The 19733-nt window shown below is 40.8% G+C and overlaps 1 protein-coding gene across 2 annotated transcripts in view; it reads right to left on the minus strand.

Moving 5' to 3' along the window:
* The window catches only part of Setbp1 (SET binding protein 1), a 359817-nt gene that overhangs the window by 35229 nt on the left and 304855 nt on the right, over positions 1–19733 (minus strand). The gene's annotated exons all lie outside the window — the stretch shown is intronic.

The raw sequence follows: 19733 nt of genomic DNA on the forward strand, positions 1-19733 counted from the left end.
TACATGCTCACTCAGTGAACCCCTCAGTGAAGGCTCTGCAGCACACTTTGAAGCCCCAAACTCTTCAAGTTCTACTGGACAGCTGCTCCTTTGATAAGACTCACTGATCAGTCATCTTTGTACTTGTGAACACAGGCTGGGCAGGTACAACTTTGTTTAAATTATGATATGCATGGGGAAAGAGGGCAATAAACAGGATTAGTAGATGAATATTTAATTCTCACTTGGGAACCCAGTGATTTCTGTCATTTCAGTTGTACCCATTTCCATGCAAATGCTCACAGTCTCTAAATTAGTCTCAGTCCACATCATGTCATTAAACTTGATCAGACCTCTGTTGGGCATACTTTGTGACTCAAGTGTTTATGTTATAGAGCGAGTTAAATGTAATAAAATAACACTTAAAACACTATGTCATTCAGATTGTCACTGTTCAGCTCCTTCAGAAAACCCTAGACAATTGAGGACTTTATAGATTATAGTACTGCTTGCTAGTTTATCAATTGTTGGAAATAAACTGAAGAAAAAAATAATATGGCCAATCTTGGCTTTTAGTCTGTATTTTTTTATTTTGAAAGGATAATGCAAACGATCTCAGAAATAATATACAGGAACAAGAATACTAGATAAATTTTAAAGCAAAGGCAGTCTAAATACATATAACAAATGGCACAATCTGACTTGGGGGAGAGACTGATACGGGCAACTGCTTCTTGAGAGAGGGATACTGAGCGAGTTGCTACCGAGAGACTTTGTTTCCCTTCATCCCAAGGAGCAGCAGGTGCCCCATGGTGAGTGAGGCCACAGTGGAGAGACATTCAGGGGAATTCCTTCTCAATGAGTCTGATTTCTGAGGCAGAAAGTTGATCACAAAGATACCTAAATAGAGCTTTGTTCAGACAAGACCGTGGAGATGTAGCACCCCTGTTTATATTGGGGTATGAGAAAATGCAGGGTGACTTGGGTCTGGAGTAGGATCATTAGGGAAGTTCAGACAGTGTGCAGAGTTCCTGGTAGATTAATTCTGGACCCCAACATAAGACACACAGCACTAAGGTTTGCATATTTGCAGGCCAGGGTGTTCTGAAAGGAGGAAATAATAATGTTAATGACATTGCGGATCCAACATCTGCTCATAATTAAAAGACAGAGGCAAGTGGAAATAAAAAAATACAGCTATAACCTGTTGAACTCTAATGATAAATACATAACATATATATATATATATACATATACATGTATATATATATATATATATATATATATATATATATATATATATATATAGTCATTCTTTGAAACAGGTCTGTAGCCTATCAAGGGACAGTTACTCATTTTCCAGGGTAATTTCTCATAGCCCAGTTATCCCCTCAAACCTCTACCTGCGCACTGTGTTTGCATTAGGGACTTGATTTATGGATTCCCACTCCCGCAATGCACAAGCTGACTTCCTGTTGCCTTGGTTACTTGGACCTCAGTTCAAGGTTAAACTACTCCCAAATCAAAATCAGTGGCAGGCACTGCATCTAGTGGCTAGGTTATTGACTGCCCCAGGATGGGAAAAGGTCAGAGACCAAAGCACTGTTTACTGCCTTAAGGGTAAGTCAATAGCTTCAATATTTTGATCCTGTTTCTTCCCAAGTAGAAGCTGCTGCTCAATTACCTCATCCCCAGGTTGCTCAAGGTCACCAGGGGCAGGGCAGAGAAGCAGTCTATGGGGCCTGACTTTCCCAGAGTCCTTTTAATGAGTTTTGTGACCTTGGGTAATAAAAAGCAACAGCTTCTTGGTGTCATTTGTATATTCCACTAAGGTTTATAAAAGTCATTATCTACTTGATCTCATTTCTTTATAGGGAAAACAAACACAAACAAATTTTGTACACTGGCTACTGTTTATTCTCCTTCTCAAGATAAGGAAAGTTAAGAAAGGTCATCTGAAACCAAGGGGCTGGTAAGAGATGGTGAAATCCACGTCCTCCGACCCATTAGGTCACCCACACAGGTTCCTTAAAGTAAAGGAGATGATGGAATCACCGCTGTGTACTTGCATGAAATTTGTTTTGCAACATTTACTACAGTCAGCAGAATATCTGGTTGACAGCATATAATTCATATACGTTGGTTCAACAGCCTAGTTAGTTTTCTGATTCTACAATTTCAAAGCTGGTGCTTTGTGTCGATCAGGACTAGGCTGGCATGAAGAGAGGCTTCCATCATTGGGACAGCTGGATTTCCTGTCACCTCACAGATCCCCCCCTTATGTTCAGGATGGTGTGAATGGGGAGGAAAGATACTTTGTGAAGTTAGTGGTTTCTAATCTACAAAGAACTTGGACATGCACTGCGCTGTTTTCCTCTCTCCCATCTCCGCAGGTAACACAAAGTAGATGCTGAGGTCTCTAAATCATAGATGAGTGAACAGAGGCCCAGGGGAACAGGTGATTTGTCCCAGCTCACAGACCATGTATGTGTGTGAAGCAATGTCAAAAGCATTCAAGTCTCTTGACTCAATATTCTTTTCCTAACTTTTGAATAAACCAGTGAGTGATTTTTTTTAATTGTGAAAATACCGTACAGAGGGGTTACAGTTACATGAGCAAGGTAATGAGTACATTTCTTATCAAGCATTGTTGCCTCCTCCTTTGTTTCCCCTTCCCATCCCTTCCCATCTCCCCCTCCCCCACAACCTCCCTGCCCCACCCCAGCACCAAAGTTGTAAAGTTTGTTTTTCAACATAATGTCTTGTACATCTCATTGTTGCAATGGATCCACCTGTATCCCTATTTAAACAATTTGTTTTTTTCCTTCCACTCCCCAAATTATACATACCAACATCAAATACAGTGAAAGCAGGGGTTATACCATGGGGGAGGGACATACAAAGCAACAAAGAAATCATCTTATAAATATATATATATTTTAAACAAGAGACAACTGCTCCAGCAAACATGATAATTATACTTCTTGTTAACTATGCTGGTTGTCTAGTCAGACTTTGACGTTATCTCTTGTAGCTAAAAAGAGGAATATATGTTGCCAAAGAATAAAAAAATATTCAAAGGGCAACACTGACCAAGGTACATTGTATTCATAAACTTTTGTTGAATGGCAACTCCTTTGTACAACTACAAGTCATTATGTCGAAAAATGAACTTTACAACTTTAGTGCGGGGGGGGGGGTGCGGGGAGTAGTGGGGAGAATTGGGTGGGGGGTGGGGGTGGATGGGAAGGGATGAGAAGGGGAAACAAAGGAGGAGGTTACAATGCTTGATAAGAAATGTACTCATTATCTTGCCCATGTAATTGTAACCCCTCTGTACAGTATTTTCACAATAAAAAAATCAAAAAGTAAAATGTAAAAAAAAAAAGAATATGAGCCCAGTAATGGAGAACCATAACAGAACTATGGAGAACCATAGTCTTCTGGAACAAAACCAACAAATAAAATAATTTGACATTATTGACTTTGATACTGTCCTTTTGTATTGTGAGCAAATGAACTTCCCTTGTAGCCAACAAGAGGAATATATGTTGCAAAAGAATATAAACTCAGTAATAGAGACCGTATGGTTTAGGAAACCATAGTTTTCTGTGTCCATATCAACAAAAAGATTATTTTTGTTGTCTCATTCATTAATTCCACAACTACTTACTGAATATCTGTCTTACCATGCAGATGGTACTGGTTAAAACAATTAAACCTCTTGCTCTTTAAGAATTAGTTCTCATATGTTCTTCATGCTATAAGGGTAAGCATTACTGTTTATAACAGCAATGATTAAAGTGCTTAACAATTTTAATAATTAAAAGGCAGGCCCTTTATTACTCATATGACATCTTTGTGTGAATTAGCAAAAATTCACCCAGATGGATATAGCCCCATGATTCCTGAGCCAAGCTAACAGAAGATACCTGAAGAAGGCATCATTTGCTATGTGAATTGAGAGCACAGCTTGGAGACAGGAGCATGAGCTGGATTTCAAGCAGGATATTTACAGATACCAAACAACTTGCTTAAAGAGAGACAGTGGCTCTATCACATTAATTTTGTGTCCAGTGAATTTTACTTCAGCTCAAGACCTTAACAGATGAAGTTAAGCCTGATGATTGTAGCTCACCAGAGTACTCAGCAGGCTGAGATCTAGAAGGTCATACTAGGAGGACATACACCTGAAGATACATCTGGAGGACACACTAGGTCAGAAGGTTTTCTAGAGTTCATCTCCAAAAAATCAAAAAAGTCATGACTAGAGGTGTAGTTCAAGTGGTAGAGCACCAAACTATCAAGCACAAAGCCACAAGTTTACCAAAAAAAAGCCCCAGTATTACAAAAAAGAGATGAAATTAAGGCAGATAATATTCAAGCAGATACTGTACAATATGCCTAGAATAAATTATTCTGAAATTAGCAATTAATTGAAAGCTGAGTAACAGAACATGGAAGATGTAATCTCTTGGAGGAGATGGAACATGGAAGATGTAATCTCTTGGAGGAGATGGATTTGAGGTAGGGATGGATTTGAAGTAGAGAGTAAAACATGACATACACACTTACGAAGCGGATAAAGCTGATATGATTAGGAGGGTAAATGAATGCTCCCTGTGTCAGGAGAAAAATGAGATTACATGTGGGCTCCAATATTGTCTGCTTCTCATCTACTCTTTATGTAAGCATTCACCAAGAATCTGCAAGTGCCAGATACTATTAAGTTCTATCCCCTCTATCTCTCTTTGTATAGGACCAACTCTTCATTTAGGAAGACAGATGAATGCAAAAATTCCACTCTAGAAAGTTGGATAGAATTTTATAACCAGAAATGAAGAAGGGCTTGCTATGTCTGGGAAATGACCAGAACAAAAGCAGAAAAGCAGATAAAGCTGGGAAGGTGGCTCAGTGGTAGAGTGCTTGCCTTGCATGCATGAGGCCCTGGGCTCAATTCCTCAACATCACATAAGCAGAAAAGGCTGGAAGTGGCACTGTGGCTCAAGTGGTAGAGTGATAGCCTTGAGCTGAAGAGCTGAGGGACAGTGCCCAGGCCCAGAGTTCTGGCCACATGACCGGAAAAAAAATCTGATTAGCTCTTGCCTCTAATGCTTTATTAGTGCAGAAACCAGGTATAACATTTGCATTTGCTGGGACCTTTTAGAGATTTACATTGAGGCATTTGCAGTAAATTCTACTGATGCAGATGTTAGGTGTTCCTGACCCTCTGTTATCATCAAGGAGATACTTCAAATAGCAATACTGCAAAGAGGTAATGTCCCACATTGAGCAAGATGAAAATCTTCTTGTATCTCAGACACAAGATCATTTTGCAGAGAGAAAAACATAGAAATAGAACATATTTTGTTCTAACTCAAAAGTTTCTGGATACTTTAAACTCAGGTAATAATCCTTGCCTAAGTTAATTCCTACACAGTCTCTCTCTCTCTCTCTCTCTCTCTCTCTCTCTCTCTCTCTCTCTCTCTCTCTCTCTCTCTCTCTCTCTCTCTCTCTCTCTCTCTCTCTCTCTCTCATACACGCACACATACACACTCACACAGGAATTTAGAAATAATAATAATTGGAGCCGGGCACTGGTGGTTCACACCTGTAATCCTACCTCCTTAGGAGCCTGAGATTTGAGGACTGTAGGTTAAAGCCAGTCTGGGCAGGAAAGTCTGTGAAACTCTTATCTCCAATAAGCTACTCAGAAAGAGCCAGAAGTGGCACTGTGGCTCAAGTGGGAGAGTGCTAACCTTGAGCACAAATAGGCTCAGGGATAGCACCCAGTCCCTGAGTTCAAGTTCCAGGACAGGAAACAACAGCGAATAAAAGCTTATATAATAACCGAGGGAGGAAACAATTCATGACTTCAATTTAGACGTACAATGCAGCTGATATGCTTTTTATATCTTTGGTGATTAGGTAGCTTAAGAATTTGCTACCATAACATACACAGAACATATTACAGGTTATTGCCAAATAAAAACAGGATCCTGAACAAAATAAAGCAAGGTAGTTTATAATTGGAAGGAAACCAGAAAGTCCTTTCTGCATCTGAGCATAGAAAGGGGCTATGACTTGCTTTGCCTGGTGTCACATAGAGAGGAGAGCTGAGCTGTGTCCCAGCATCCCAGACCAGCATGCAGGCTTTGTGCTGCAAAGTTTCATTCTCTGATTGTAATCTTCCTGCTTTCCTGATGCATGATTCTGATTCTTCATTCACAAGGTAGATTCAAAACAGACCAGGTTCACAGCGGCAGATGTACCATAAGCAGTAGAATCATTGTTTCTGGAAGACTCTCTCTAGATTCTCCCTAACGTGAAGGGCTTAGCAATCAACATCAGTTAATATACACACATCTTGTATGGTGTCTTCCTTTTTACCGCTAAAGTACACAAAGCACATCTGCATGGTAATACAGATCTCCCTGAGATGCTAACTGGGTCACCTTATTTGCATTTTGATTACTGCTTATTTAGAAGCCACAGTGAGAAAAGAGCCTGATATCAGAAGCTTAGTGCATGTGTATACATAAATATATGTATAAATAGATAAATGCACATTTACTAGTTTGTGAAAGATCAGCCCCATATGTACGTATTCTCATGGGCACATCTGTAGAAGTCTGGCCAAATATGGAGATAGGAATTATAAATATGATTAGGCAATCTAATTATACTTCTCAGTGAAATATACCCCTATTGTATCTGGCTAGAGAAATCAATTTGGCATCTATTCCCCTTGTTAAGTAGACATCTCTGTATGTAAAGGGAAGTTGCATTGTACCAGTTCTTCCAATCCCCTACTTTATTCCACTATAAAATGTGCATTCCTATGGAATATAAAGTAGTGACCGTGTGCAGGCATGCACATTGGAGAGTGTGTGCCAGCAGAGCTCTCTTCTTTGCAACAGGAGAAAAAAAAAAGGAATCACAGAAACTCAGACCCATCATTAGATAGATCTCCTAATCTTTATCTCTAGTAGTTCAGTCAGACGAGCTAATACCATGATGATGGCTTTGAAATCTCTTAGGAATTGGATGAGGAGAAGCGATAGTGATGAACTCCCAGCTAATAAACACAGAGTGCTTATTTCGGCAGAATGATCAATTTCTAGATGTCCTGAGGCTTGTCTGATACAGTTGATTTACTCATCCTCGCTTACCTCACTAATAAAGCCAAAGTCCACCATCAGATTACAGAGGTGGCTGGGATTTCTTAAAGGGGCAGCAGAAGCTGAAGTTAGCACTCTTCACCTCCCTTTGAGCACCCCTCGGTGGCCACAGTCCCTGGAACTTCAGTTATCTTTCTTGCTCAAGACTGTACCCAACAGACTTTGGGCTAGTACAGTAATACAGACAATTAGTTTGTTATCTTGTTAGTAGAAATTTAATGCAATGATCTAAAAGAACTCTTACATATTGTGATAAACTTTAGTGCCTCTGGGTGGCTCCTTTTGCATTGGGCTCATTTCACATCTCATCCATTATGTAAATGAGATTTGGAAATAGTTGAGTTTCACTAATGTAGTTCCACTCTGATGGATTGGAGAGTCAGTCCTACGGAAACTAATGAGGTTAAATGCATCTCAACATTCCTTTCTACTTGGTTGGTTCTGCAAGCCCCTGTTCAAGAAATGAATGTAATCTATTTTTTTCCCCAGCCATCTTCTAAGGTAATTTCACTGTTGCCTAGACCCAAAGTGGTCTAAAATAGGTTTGATTTCGATGATGCCAGCCTGTGCTCATTGTAGCCACTGTGTTACCATAGAGTTCACGGACAGCATTCCTTCACATTGGAGCAAGACTGACACAAGGATTGAAGACAAAGGGGGCATATTTTAATAGTTAATGCATCTCAAGGTATTTCTAAATCACCCAGAGAAGATTGGGAGAAAATTTCCAGGTGTGGGCAATGAGGATAAAGAATCTGTGGTAGGCTTGAGATTAGAGAGAGAACTATTATTACAAAAGTTTGGACTGACCAACAAATTATTCCATTTGGTTCAAAGATTGACAAGGATTCCAATCCAAATGATTCAGGGCCCAGGTATGGGATGGAATTATAAGTAAGGACTTATTATTTGGGGTTTTGTTTTGAAGGTCCAAAAAGGGGAGGTCCAAAGACAGAATGGTATCCATAGAGAAGAATGATAAGCATATCAGGAGAAGCAACCTCCACCCACTCAAGGTCATCAGATTGGAGAGTGAAGATGAGTTGCTAGCTCCTTCATAAGTTAAAAAAAAAGTGTGAAACTTTTTAGTCTTTTTTTGGGGGGGGGTCCGGTCGTGGGGCCTGAACTCTGGGCCTGGGCGCTGTTCCGTCCCTCAGCTCTCCAGCTCAAGGCTAGCCCTCTACCACTTGAGCCACAGCGCTACTTCCGGCTTTTTTCTTTTTGCTTATGTGGTGCTGAGGAATGGAACCCAGGGCCTCATGCATGCAAGGCAAGCACTCTACCACTGAGCCACCTTCCCAGCCCCTCTTTATTTTTTTTTAAAGGAGGGGGCATAGAGTGGAGGAAACTAAAACAAAGATGTGGAGGAAAATAAAACCATTCTGTATAAGAAGCAGAACCCACATGTGTTAGGAAGTAATTAGGAACCACTTAAGAGGAAAGGAACTTTACGCTAGTGAATAAGATGTGACCCTGAAGGTAGATGGACGTTGGTTTAAATACCAACTCTGTCAGTTACTGCGTGGTTGAGACTTTGTTCCAATGATCTAACCACTCAAAGCTTCAGTTTCCTTGTTTTGTTTTTTTTAAAAAAAGGGGGGGGTGGGAAGGAGAGATTTATTAAAAAGGCTCAGATATGAATTAAGTAAGATAATGCTTAGAATATACCTAACACAAGGGGTAGAGAACATGCACAGAACAGGTCAGCCAGGAGCAAGAGCAGGGCACTTGGGATGTGTAAAAGGTTGGAGCACAGGACTGCTCCTTCTGGAGGAAGGAAGGGGTTTCTGGACAAGTCATTGCTCCATCTCTGCCATCCCAACAAAGGCAATTTTCTGAAAGCTGTAACCATGAGAAGTAAAGTCTCCTCAGCTCCTAAATATTCAAAATATTGTTAGAGTTTGATAGCAAGGAAGCAATTTTGTGCACGTGCTAATTTATTTAGCAAAAGCTTCCCTACCTACTGTGAACAGGGAAAATCTAAGTCCTGTGGGAACCCTTAAAATATAAGAAAGAGTCCAGACTTTGAGTAGCTGAAGAGCTAGTTGAAGAAACAAGATAGAGGAGCAAGAAATTTAAATAAAAATAACAATCTCCCCTGAGTGGAAAAGACCACCCACATTAATTTCCATTGCATCTGGGACCAAGCTAGAGATTTATTGGGTAGATTTTTAACTAGCATACATTACAGAGTGATAGTTAAAAATGGAATTTATTTACTATATATATCAGGTACAAACATAAATAATGAACCCAGCTGACGAAGGATCAGAATGTATGTTAATATTTGTACCACAGTCAAGGTAGCAATGTAACCAACACGATCGTTTTTATGGGAGAGAGCTGTTTCTAAGTAGTGTGAAGAGTGAGCTCTGAGCCCACATTCCCAGAGTTTAAATCACAGCTCTGCAAAGTGCTGGTTGTCAGAAGCCAGGCAAGTTCGTGTGTGTGTGTGTGTGTGTGTGTGTGTGTGTGTGCATGTTTGTGTGTGTGTGTATGTTTGTGTGTCAGTTGTGGGGGCTGAACTCTGGGTTTGGGCGCTGTCCCTCAGCTCTTCAGCTCAAGGCTAGTGCCCTACTACTTGAGCCACAGCGCCACTTCTTATGTGGTGCTGAGGAATTGAATGCCTCATACATGCGAGGCAAGAACTCTACCACTGAGCCAACTTTCCAACCCCACCAGGCAAGTTCTTTAACTTCTCAGTTCTTCTGTTTTCTCATCAATAATGCAATTAATATAGCACCTTGCCCTCAGGCTTAACTATGAAGATACAGAGATGACTTTCTACCCTCAAAGGGTCAGAGGAAAACAGAGAAATGAAATGTTAATATTCTCTAATAAGGGCCAGAAGATTAGATACAAGACATATGAGTATCCATGAGAATGAGTTACTGCTGCGCTGGGACAGGACAGACAGACATCAATGAGGAGGTGACACATTTTATTTAGGTCTTAAGCCATTTGGACTCATCAATTGAAGTGGATGAGAGAAATTTTCAGATGAACAGGATGCATAAAGGGATGAAGCAAAATACAGAATGGCACGTCTGGGAAAAGACAAGGATTTCCTGGGTGGTGGAAGCAAGTGCCATAGATAGTGTAGCCCAGATCAGGTTGGAAGGGAGCTAGAAACTTGGGTTTCATTACTGAGTAATGTGGAGTTAGGAAACTGCAATGCAGGTAGAGTAATACATTTCCTTTTGCTTTTTTTTTCAGATAGAGTTTTATGTTTTTTTTTTTTTTTTTTTTTTTTTTTTTGCCAGGGCCTGACTAGAGACTGTGATCCTCCTACTTCTGCCGCCTGTGTAGCTGAGATTGGAGGCATGAACCTTTCTGCCCATCTTATTGGTTGGAATGAGTGTTTTCCTGACTTTTTGCCCAGGCTGCTTGCTTCAACCACAAATCATCCCTACCTCAGCCACTTGAATTGCTGGGATTACAAGTATGCATCAACATACTTGCCTCTAGAAATTTGATCTTGGACAGAATTTTGTTAGGCAGTGCCATACTTTGCATAATGGCTGCCTCCCTTCTCCCTGTTCTGTCCCCTTCCCTCAACGTTGACTGGACAAATTCTGCATGGGAAATTCCTTGCTAAACACTATGGGGAAAACTCTGATGAGTAAGTACAAATCTTGCTTAGAATATACCTAAACCCATGTTTAAATGTCTTACTGTACCCATGCTGGAGTGGAGTATTTAGAGAAAGTAGAAGGTAGAGGATTTGAAAGAGTATCTTTTCTAGAAAATAAGTCCTTACTGAGTGTAAGTGTTGCACATATGTGGATTTTTACAATTTGCACTGGTGTGTAATTGATTCATTTTTTTTCATGGATGTCATGCCAAACCTCTATAATCTTAGATTATTAAAGAAGCTTTGAACAGTGGAAAGAAAATAAGAGGCCAGAGGAGAGAAGAGGAACAACTGAATGACAATCATGGACTATACAAGCTTCACTGATGAAAGAACAGGTTTGCAATGGGAACCTGATAGATTTAACGGGTGAGCAGAGATGGGAGAGAAAGACACCAGATCCCACTATAACATAAAAACAGTCAGGAGTTATTTCTGGGGGCACGCACACCCAAAATGAAATTATTTTATTAAATTCAATGTGTATGGCATATATAATTTGTGTAATAAAATCAAAGACTTGGCAGATCTGACTGTATTGCTCCATGGTGAGAACATTTACACCATTATCTGTTCATTTATTCATTCCACAAATATCGATTGAGCATCTATAATGAACAAATGACTTTGGCAGGCCTTGATTTAAAAGTGCCATTGTTAAACAGTAAAAGATGAGGAAGAATTAGTATAATAATTGAGAAAGGGTAATAATGATTATCACTGAAACTGAAGGCAAGCCACACAAATCAAAGTTCTGACTACTGGAGAAACAAATATTGAACCCTGATGTGAGTACAACGTAAGTCATCCAAATATATGGACAAATAGGCAGTAGGGATTGAGCCACTTGCACCTAGGCTTTTTGGACTGTGTTTCACACTGGCCCAAGTGATTCATTTCAGGATCAAACAGTGCAGGAATGACTTCCCATGGCTCATGCTCATGAAGGAAAGCTTCAGCATGGAGAAGATAGAGGCTCAGGAAATGAAATGGTCTCTATTTACTTCTGAGTCTTCCTGAGAAAAGAGGAGCTTCCTCTGATCTTAAACATTAGGTGAACTCCCTTTCCATCGTATGGATGCTTAGAGAGTCACATAGAGGAAGCACATTTATTTTTGAGAAGAAAACAGAAAATCTCATTTATTTCAGATAAATAACATGCAATAGCTGGACATGGACCAGCGTGCAAGACACAGGCCCAGAGTCATTTTGGTGTTCATATCATGTATTATGGGTGCGCCAGTGGTGGTAATGATTCAGGAAGGCATGACTTCAAACTGCCTTGAAGGAGAAGCCACTTGTTTTGCTTGAACTCTGGGCCTGAGTGCTGTCCCTGAGCTCCTTTTGCTCATGGTTAGCATTCTACCACTTGAGCCATAGTGCCACTTCTGGCTTTTGTGTGTGTGTGTGTGTGTGTGTGTGTGTGTGTGTGTGTGTGTGTGTGTGTGTGTGTGTGTGTGTGTGTGTGAATAACTAGAGATAAGAGTCTCATGGACTTTCCTGCCTAGGCTGGCTTCAAACCATGATCCTCAGCTCTCAGCCTCCTGAGTTGCTCAGATTACACTGGTGCTTGGCATGGGGAAGTCACTTTTTTCATATACATTTTTTATTGTAAAGATACTGTACAGAGGGGTTACAGTTACACGATTAAGGTAATGAGTCCATTTCCTATTGAGCATTGTTATCCCTTCCTTTGTTTTTTCCCTACCATCCCTTCCTTCCCCACCTGCCCAACTTCTCTCTTCCCCACCCCCCAAAGTTGTAAAGTTCGTTATCAACATAGTGCCTTGTACATCTCATTGTTACAATGGGTCAACCTGTATCTTTGTTTGAGCATTCCCTTCCCCACCCAAAATTAGAAAAAAAATGTATATAAAAGATGCAGGGTACCAGAATCAAATACAATGAAAACAGAGGTTATACCATAAGTGAAGAACATACAAAAGAAACAAAAAAAAATCACATGGTACATTATAAGTACTTTAAAAACAACAGCAACAAAGAAAAAAACTCTTGTGTCTGAAGGGAATGCCACTGCATTGTTGGTGGGAGTGTAAACTTGTTCAGCCATTTGGAAAGCAGTATGGAGGTTCCTCAAAAGACTCCACATAGATCTCCCCTATGACCCAACAATCCCACTTTTGGCTATTTACCTGAATGATCACAAACAAGACCACACTAAAGCTACCAGCACGATTATGTTTATTGCAACATTATTTACCATAGCTAAGATATGGAACCAACCCAGTTGCTCCTCAGTAGATGAATGGATCAAGAAAATGTGGTATATATACACAATGGGATTCTATGCCTCCATCAGAAAGAATGGCATTGCCTCATTTGTTAGGAAATGGAAAGACCTGGAAAAAATTATATTAAGTGAAGTAAGCCAGGCCCAAAGAAACATAGGTCCCATGGTTTCCCTTATTTGCAATAACTAGTATACTTCTGAGACAAGCAGAAAAGGTCAGATAAGCTGATGTTAGGCAAAATGATAAGGACACAAGTGTTTTTTTCGTTCTTGTATAGTTTCTAACATATTTATTAGGTGATTGTTTTTTTGCTTTGTATGTCCCTCCCCCATGGTATAACCCCTATTTTCACTGTAGTTGATGTTGGTGTAATTTGGGGAGGGAAAGGGATAAAAACAAATCCCTATTTAAAGGGATACAGGTGGACCCATTGCAATAATGAGATGTACAAAATCCTATGTTGAAAAACGAACTTTACAACTTTGGTGTGTGCGGGTGGGGGGGTGGGGGGGAGTGTAGTTGTGGAGATGAGAGGGCAGGGATGGTAGGGGAAAAACAAAGGAGGAGGCAACAATGCTTGATAAGAAATGTACTCATTACCTTGCTCATGTAATTGTAACCCCTCTGTATGGTATTATCACAATAAAATTTATTAAAATTAAAAAATAAAATAAAAACACTCTTGTGTCTCTATCTTGGGGTTCATTTCACTTAGCACCATCTTATATAGTCATATGTGCATAGCTTTTGACCTTTTCTACTTGTCTGGTAAGATTATCTTAGTTGTATACTAGATATTGCAAATAAGGGAAACCATGGGACCTATGTTTCTTTAGGCCTGGGTTACTTCACTCAGTATAATTTTTTCCAAGTCTTTGCATTTACTAACAAATGAGTGGCATCATTCTTTCTGATGGAGGCATAGAATTTCATTGCATATATACATATATACCCCATTTTCTTGATCCATTCATCTTCTGAGAGGTGTCTGTGTTGGTTCCATGTCTTAGCTATGGAGAATAATGCTGCAATAAACAGGAAGTCACTTTTTAAAGAAATCTTTTTTTTTTTTATTACTTTTAAGTGCAACTAACTATCCATGTTTGAAGACAAAATGAGTATCACTTTTAATGTAAATTCCCACAATCTACAAAGCAGATAATTCTACCTATGTTTTATAGATGGGGAATTGAGCCTGAAGCATTAAGAAACATTCAGACACATTGTTTTCCAGGCTGTCAGAAATATGGAATGACACATATGTTTAGATCCTTGAGTATCAGACAAAGAAGAGTGGCTCTGACTTGTGTCCTTTAAGCAAAATGTAGGGAAAGAGCCCTTATTTGCAAATGGCTTGTTTCTTAATTCTGTCTAGTTAACTCTGGGTTCAAGGAAGTAATGGCCTAATGTGAGATTAAAAAGTTGTAGAACCTGTTAGAGGAAAAAAAAAAAAAGAGCTTTGACTGCAGGCAAATAGGACACAACTATGGAAATCTCCATGAACTTAGACTTCAGAAACAACTCCCAGGTCTGACATAAGCCAGAGAACGAAGCTTCCTTACGACCAAAAAGGAGGCTGAGATCAGGATCTTGTGAGCAAACAAAATGGTCAAAAAATGCCAATGAAACACATGTAAGACTTTAAAAATAGTTAAAAAATTCCCTCCCCAGAAAATAAGTCTGCTAATGAATGGATATGTTACTTAGCATGATTTAGCCTTTCCACAAAGTCTACTGAAGTATACTGATTTCAAAACAAAGATGTTAGGCCAGATAAATATAAACAATTGTTATTTACCAACTAGAAAGTAAATCTTAGACTGTACTTCACAAACCTGGAAATTATTACATTGCCCAAGTAATAAAACTGACAGTAAAACATTATTTTTCCAGCCTTGGTTATGTAATAAGTGGAATGTGTTTGTTTTTCTAAGAGTTTTTTTTTTTTTTTATTAATCAAAGTTATCTGAGGGCAACCCTTTCTCAAGCCAGGAATTTACTTGAAGGATATCCAGCTTTGAAAGCTACTGGAGTTCTGGGATTGGGCAGGTGATGGCTCGGTCTTTCCGATAATTTTATGAAGACACTATAAAAGAAAAAGATTACAGATGGCAAACGTAGTCTTCCATCTTTTCTTAGGAATCATAGTTTGTTTCTTGCTCCTGGCCCAATGCCTGCCTTCCAATGTTGTGGGTGAGCTCCTGCTTATCCCTTAAGTACAACTTCAAGCAGCAGGTAATCTCATGTACCAGGGCTTAAACTTTGTTTTTGTTTTTTTGATGTAGGTCTTGGGGCTTGAACTCATGGCCTACAGCATTTTTCCTGAGCTTTTTTTTTTGGCTCAAGACTAGAGCTCTACCACTTGAGCCACAGCTCCACTTCTGGTTATTTCATTAAAGATAAAAGTCTCACAGACTTTCCTGTCTGGGCCTGGCTTTGAACTGCAATTCTCAGATCTCAACTTCCTGAGTAGTTAGGATTAAAGACATGACCCACTAGTGTCCAGAGCATCTTGTATCTACACCATAGTTCTGTCACCTTTTCTGATATTCACTTTCACAGGTAGCTCTATGACATTTCAAACCCTCAAGACCAGTCAGGTACCTCACTGCTTTGCTTGGAGCAGGCAAATTAATTTGAGCTTTAGATATCTTGTAGGTAAAATGGGCACAAAAGGAGATACATGAAGGAGTTTTCCTCTGAGGCCTCACTGAGAAAAAGATTTATCAAGTATCTTCTTCCCTGCCATGCTGCTATTAACATTACTATTAACTTCCCAATAAGATAATTATTGACTTGAAAAGAGAGTTTAGTTTGTGATTATATTTTCCATGGGTTGTTGACAGTGTTCACCTTGTAAAAGGGCTGGTAAGAAACAACACAATCAGCAAACATATGTTTAACTGTGCCTGGGTTTGTAGATGGAATGGGTGAGAACCCCGTAGCACACACAAAGCTACATCACCAACACTACTGTTTGAAGTGAGAACTGTATTTTTCCACAGTCTCCCTAAGAAGTATTTTCTATTGTAAGGATTATTATAAACAAGATGTGATTTTTTTAAGAAAAGATTTGAGAAATCACAGAGGAAATAAATGATATTTATGATCCCATTTCACGAAATGAAGAACGGGGCGTTAATTCTGAAATGCTACATGCAAGCGTGGGAGGAGGAACAGGGCTTGGGGAGAACACTGAAGCCTGAACTCTGTAGTTTGGATGTGAGGATCCTAAGACACTAGGGCTGGAAAGGACCACTCAGAGGGTCCTACCATTACTCTGTTGAGAATATGGAGAAGAGAAGTTACCTATCACTGTTGGTGAAGCTATGCCAATCTGGACCTCTAGACCTTGATTCTCCCTACTGATTAGGCACGGCTCACCTCTCATGTGATTTTCCTACACAGGTTCCTGACTTTGCATGTTCTTTCCTTAGTCTTCCTAATGATTGCCAAGGTCCTGTTTAGGGAATGCCATGCAAGCAGGTGGGGGCAGAGAGTGGGATGGGCAGAATCCCAAACAACCAGTCCAGGATTTGCTTTTGGGAGTAATCTCAAGAAGGGAGACATTCATTGAGGCTTAAACCCATAAAAATCACTGATGATAGTAGAAAGGGAACAGACTATGATTTGTTCTCTAAAATAAGAGAAACAGGTAAGGATATCCACAAGTGACAAAGCATCATTTAGTCACCTTATTGATAAGTGGGGACTTTGGAGCTACCACTTGGTCTTTGCCATGAGTGGCAAACTGTTGTCCCAGCCTCTACATTTGCCCCTCCCAGAAACAGAGCTTTCCTTCTAAGTGGATTTCCCCATGCCAATCCATAATGGCCAGAAGTGATCATTATGAGCACAAAACATTACAGTTTCAGGTTGTGGAAGCTGGGAGGCATCTTAGTGTTACCCTTGTACAGGAAGAAGGGGCTGGGCCATCTTGGTAGACTCCAGTTCCACCTACATTGGCTGCATTTCTCAGTGGGTCTGGGACATGTCTCAGTCTGCTGTTGGCCACACTCAGCTCTCCTCCACCCCCTCCCCCCAATTTCTGAGAGTGTACTGTGCCCTGTTGTGTGTCCTCCTTCCTTCCTGTTTTTCCCACCTCGCTAAAGTCTAAAGCCTGGAGCAGTAGCTGTTGGGTTTGTGGTGAAAATCAATTCAAGGTCCTTTTATCTCCACACTAAATCCCTGTAGCCAGCTGTTTTTATATGGAAGTCCCTACAGGCTGGGCCTGGACTAGTGACCGTTTGGAAGAAAACAAAGGGAGAGGAAAAAAAAGGCTGATGATGTCAGCTTTTGGATGTGGTACAGCAATTAGAGGGGGGAGGGGGGAGGGGTAGATTAAAAAAATGGGCATTTCCATGCAGCCATGAAAAAGAAGAGGAGAGGAATCCTCTTCTTGAACAACAAACGCTCCTGCTAATTTTCACTAGAGTAAGCTCTGATAAACCTGCATTCGATGTAAGTCACTGACCCTCAGGGAACAGGAGGTGAGGAGATGGGGGAGGGGAAGGCTGTGTGTGTGTGTGTGTGTGTGTGTGTGTGTGTGTGTGTGTGTGTGTGTGTGTGTGTGTGTGTGTGTGTGTGTGTGTGTGTGTGTGTGTGTGTGTGTGTGTGTGTGTGTGTGTGTGTGTGTGTGTGTGTGTGTGTGTGTAATCTCACAGTGCCCAGAGCCCTGGAGATCCTGGAACACTTCAGTAGCACAGGCCAGATTCATTAAAAACCCTGGCTACAGGCCAGCAGTTAAAATTGAAGCAGCATATTTATTGCATTTTGTTCAAATAAATCTGAAAACGTGTGAATCATATTCCTTGGAGAGACTGGGAGAAGAAGTAAACAACATCAGGCTAATACTTACAAGCAGTGGAGGAGAGAGAACAAAGATACAGAAGGTTCTACCGCCACAGGAACTTGGTGGGGTTCTCGCCCTTTATAGGCAGGGGTGCTGGAGGGAGCCACACTCTCCAGGACTTTCCCTGTGTGCTGGGTCCTGGCCTTGGTGCTCTGCCCCCGGCAGGGGGGGGGTGGGCTCTGCTCTGTGTCCTGGGCTTTCTCAATGGCACCATGGCCTCTCCCACCCTGCTTTGCGGGTGTGTTGTCTCTAGTCCTGCCATCCTGCTTTACAACGGCAGCTGCAGAAATTAGATTCAATTATGGGTTTTCCTAAAATAGTATATGAGGGAAAACCTCCTCCCACCCCGACCAGTCCAGTTCCTATGAAACTCGGCAAGAGTTCAAACTAATTATTTGCCTCTTTAAAGCTAAATAAAATAGCGGGTCAACTCTACCAGCCTGGGCTCCAGGTTCTTTTGTTGTTTAACGTCTTTCAGTAAGGCTCAAAGGGCCAGTCTGTTTTAGGAAGCAACCTCCCATTGGGTGGAGACTGGGAACTTCTGGTCTCAGTTCCCTTCCTAATAATACTTCTCATATAGTAATTCAGAAAAATGAACAATTATCTTGAACGACCATGGTATTAAATTACAGAGCACCCTCATGAACAAAGGCCATATCTCCGCTTTATCCCTATTGAAGATACGATTTATTGGCATAACTATTGAAAACTTAGGATCTCCTTTTCTCGGTTAAACTCAAGACTGGTTTTATAGCATATGTCTGCCACTATTTTCCCTCTGCTCTTGATTGTGTGAAACATTGATAGAGTCAGGTTAGCAAGTGGAAAGTGTGGCCTGACACTCCTTACTTCATTTGTAAAAGCTGTTTATGCATCTTCAAAAGCTTTCTGGCCTTCTAGCCAACATCAAAGGCCCAGGGGCATGTTATGAATACTCAACAGACCTGCTGCTGGTCACCCAAGAGAGCCATGCATGTGGTGTGTCTGTTCTGTTTGAAAGCCTTGGGAAAGGCAAAGGAAAATCTGAGTACTTGATACACCATAACTGAGGTTAGGTTTGTAGGTAAAGGCTGCATGGTTATAGCAGTAAAGATAAACTCAAGCTGTCAGCTGCCAATCCATATGAGTAGCAGAGGGGTGTGTTTCTGAATAGAGGAATGCATGTGAGATGACCCAAAGGCACCCCAATGGAACAATCCATCTTGCTTGACCCCTAACATGGCAATGTGCGAATGACCTCAGTGCTAATCTGATTTGAACACCTTGGAACTTGCTCCACCTCAGAGTTGTGGCTCACTCAGCTCCTTCACTTCACCTTTCACTAAGTTGCAAGCTATTATTTCCTACCTCCTGTGCTGGTGGGGACTCAGTGTGGTCCCCAGGAGCCTCTTTCCTAAGCCGCAGAACACTCACTCCTAATCAAAGAATCCCAGGCAGAGCCCAGAGACTGTCCCCAACAGCCGTCTGAAGCATGCACTCCACCTTCCGTCCCTCCTTTTCATATGGCTGTGCTGAAAACAGTAATAATAGCTTGAAAGTACACAAAAGTAGGATACTTGTCACGCCACCTATAAGCATTAACCTATTTCACATTTATGGCACGTCTGTTTGGTGGGGCATCATTTTACAGAGGAGGAAACCGAGGCCTAGAGGGGGCCTTTATTATCACTGTGTTGATGGGTACAGTCAGAATCTGAAAGCACACAAGCCTGTGTCAAAATCTTCCTCACTAACTGGTGCCATGCGGTCTTCGTTTCTTATATCCGTTAACAACTAGATGCTGATTCCCTCTACACTTCTGTCTCCTCGGTATGCGCCAGGAGGAAATCCACTGA

Source organism: Dipodomys merriami, unplaced genomic scaffold (assembly GCF_024711535.1).
Source record: "Dipodomys merriami isolate MVZ:Mamm:240054 unplaced genomic scaffold, mDipMer1.0.p SCAF_2, whole genome shotgun sequence".
In the NCBI taxonomy this organism is placed as follows: Eukaryota; Metazoa; Chordata; class Mammalia; order Rodentia; family Heteromyidae; genus Dipodomys; species Dipodomys merriami.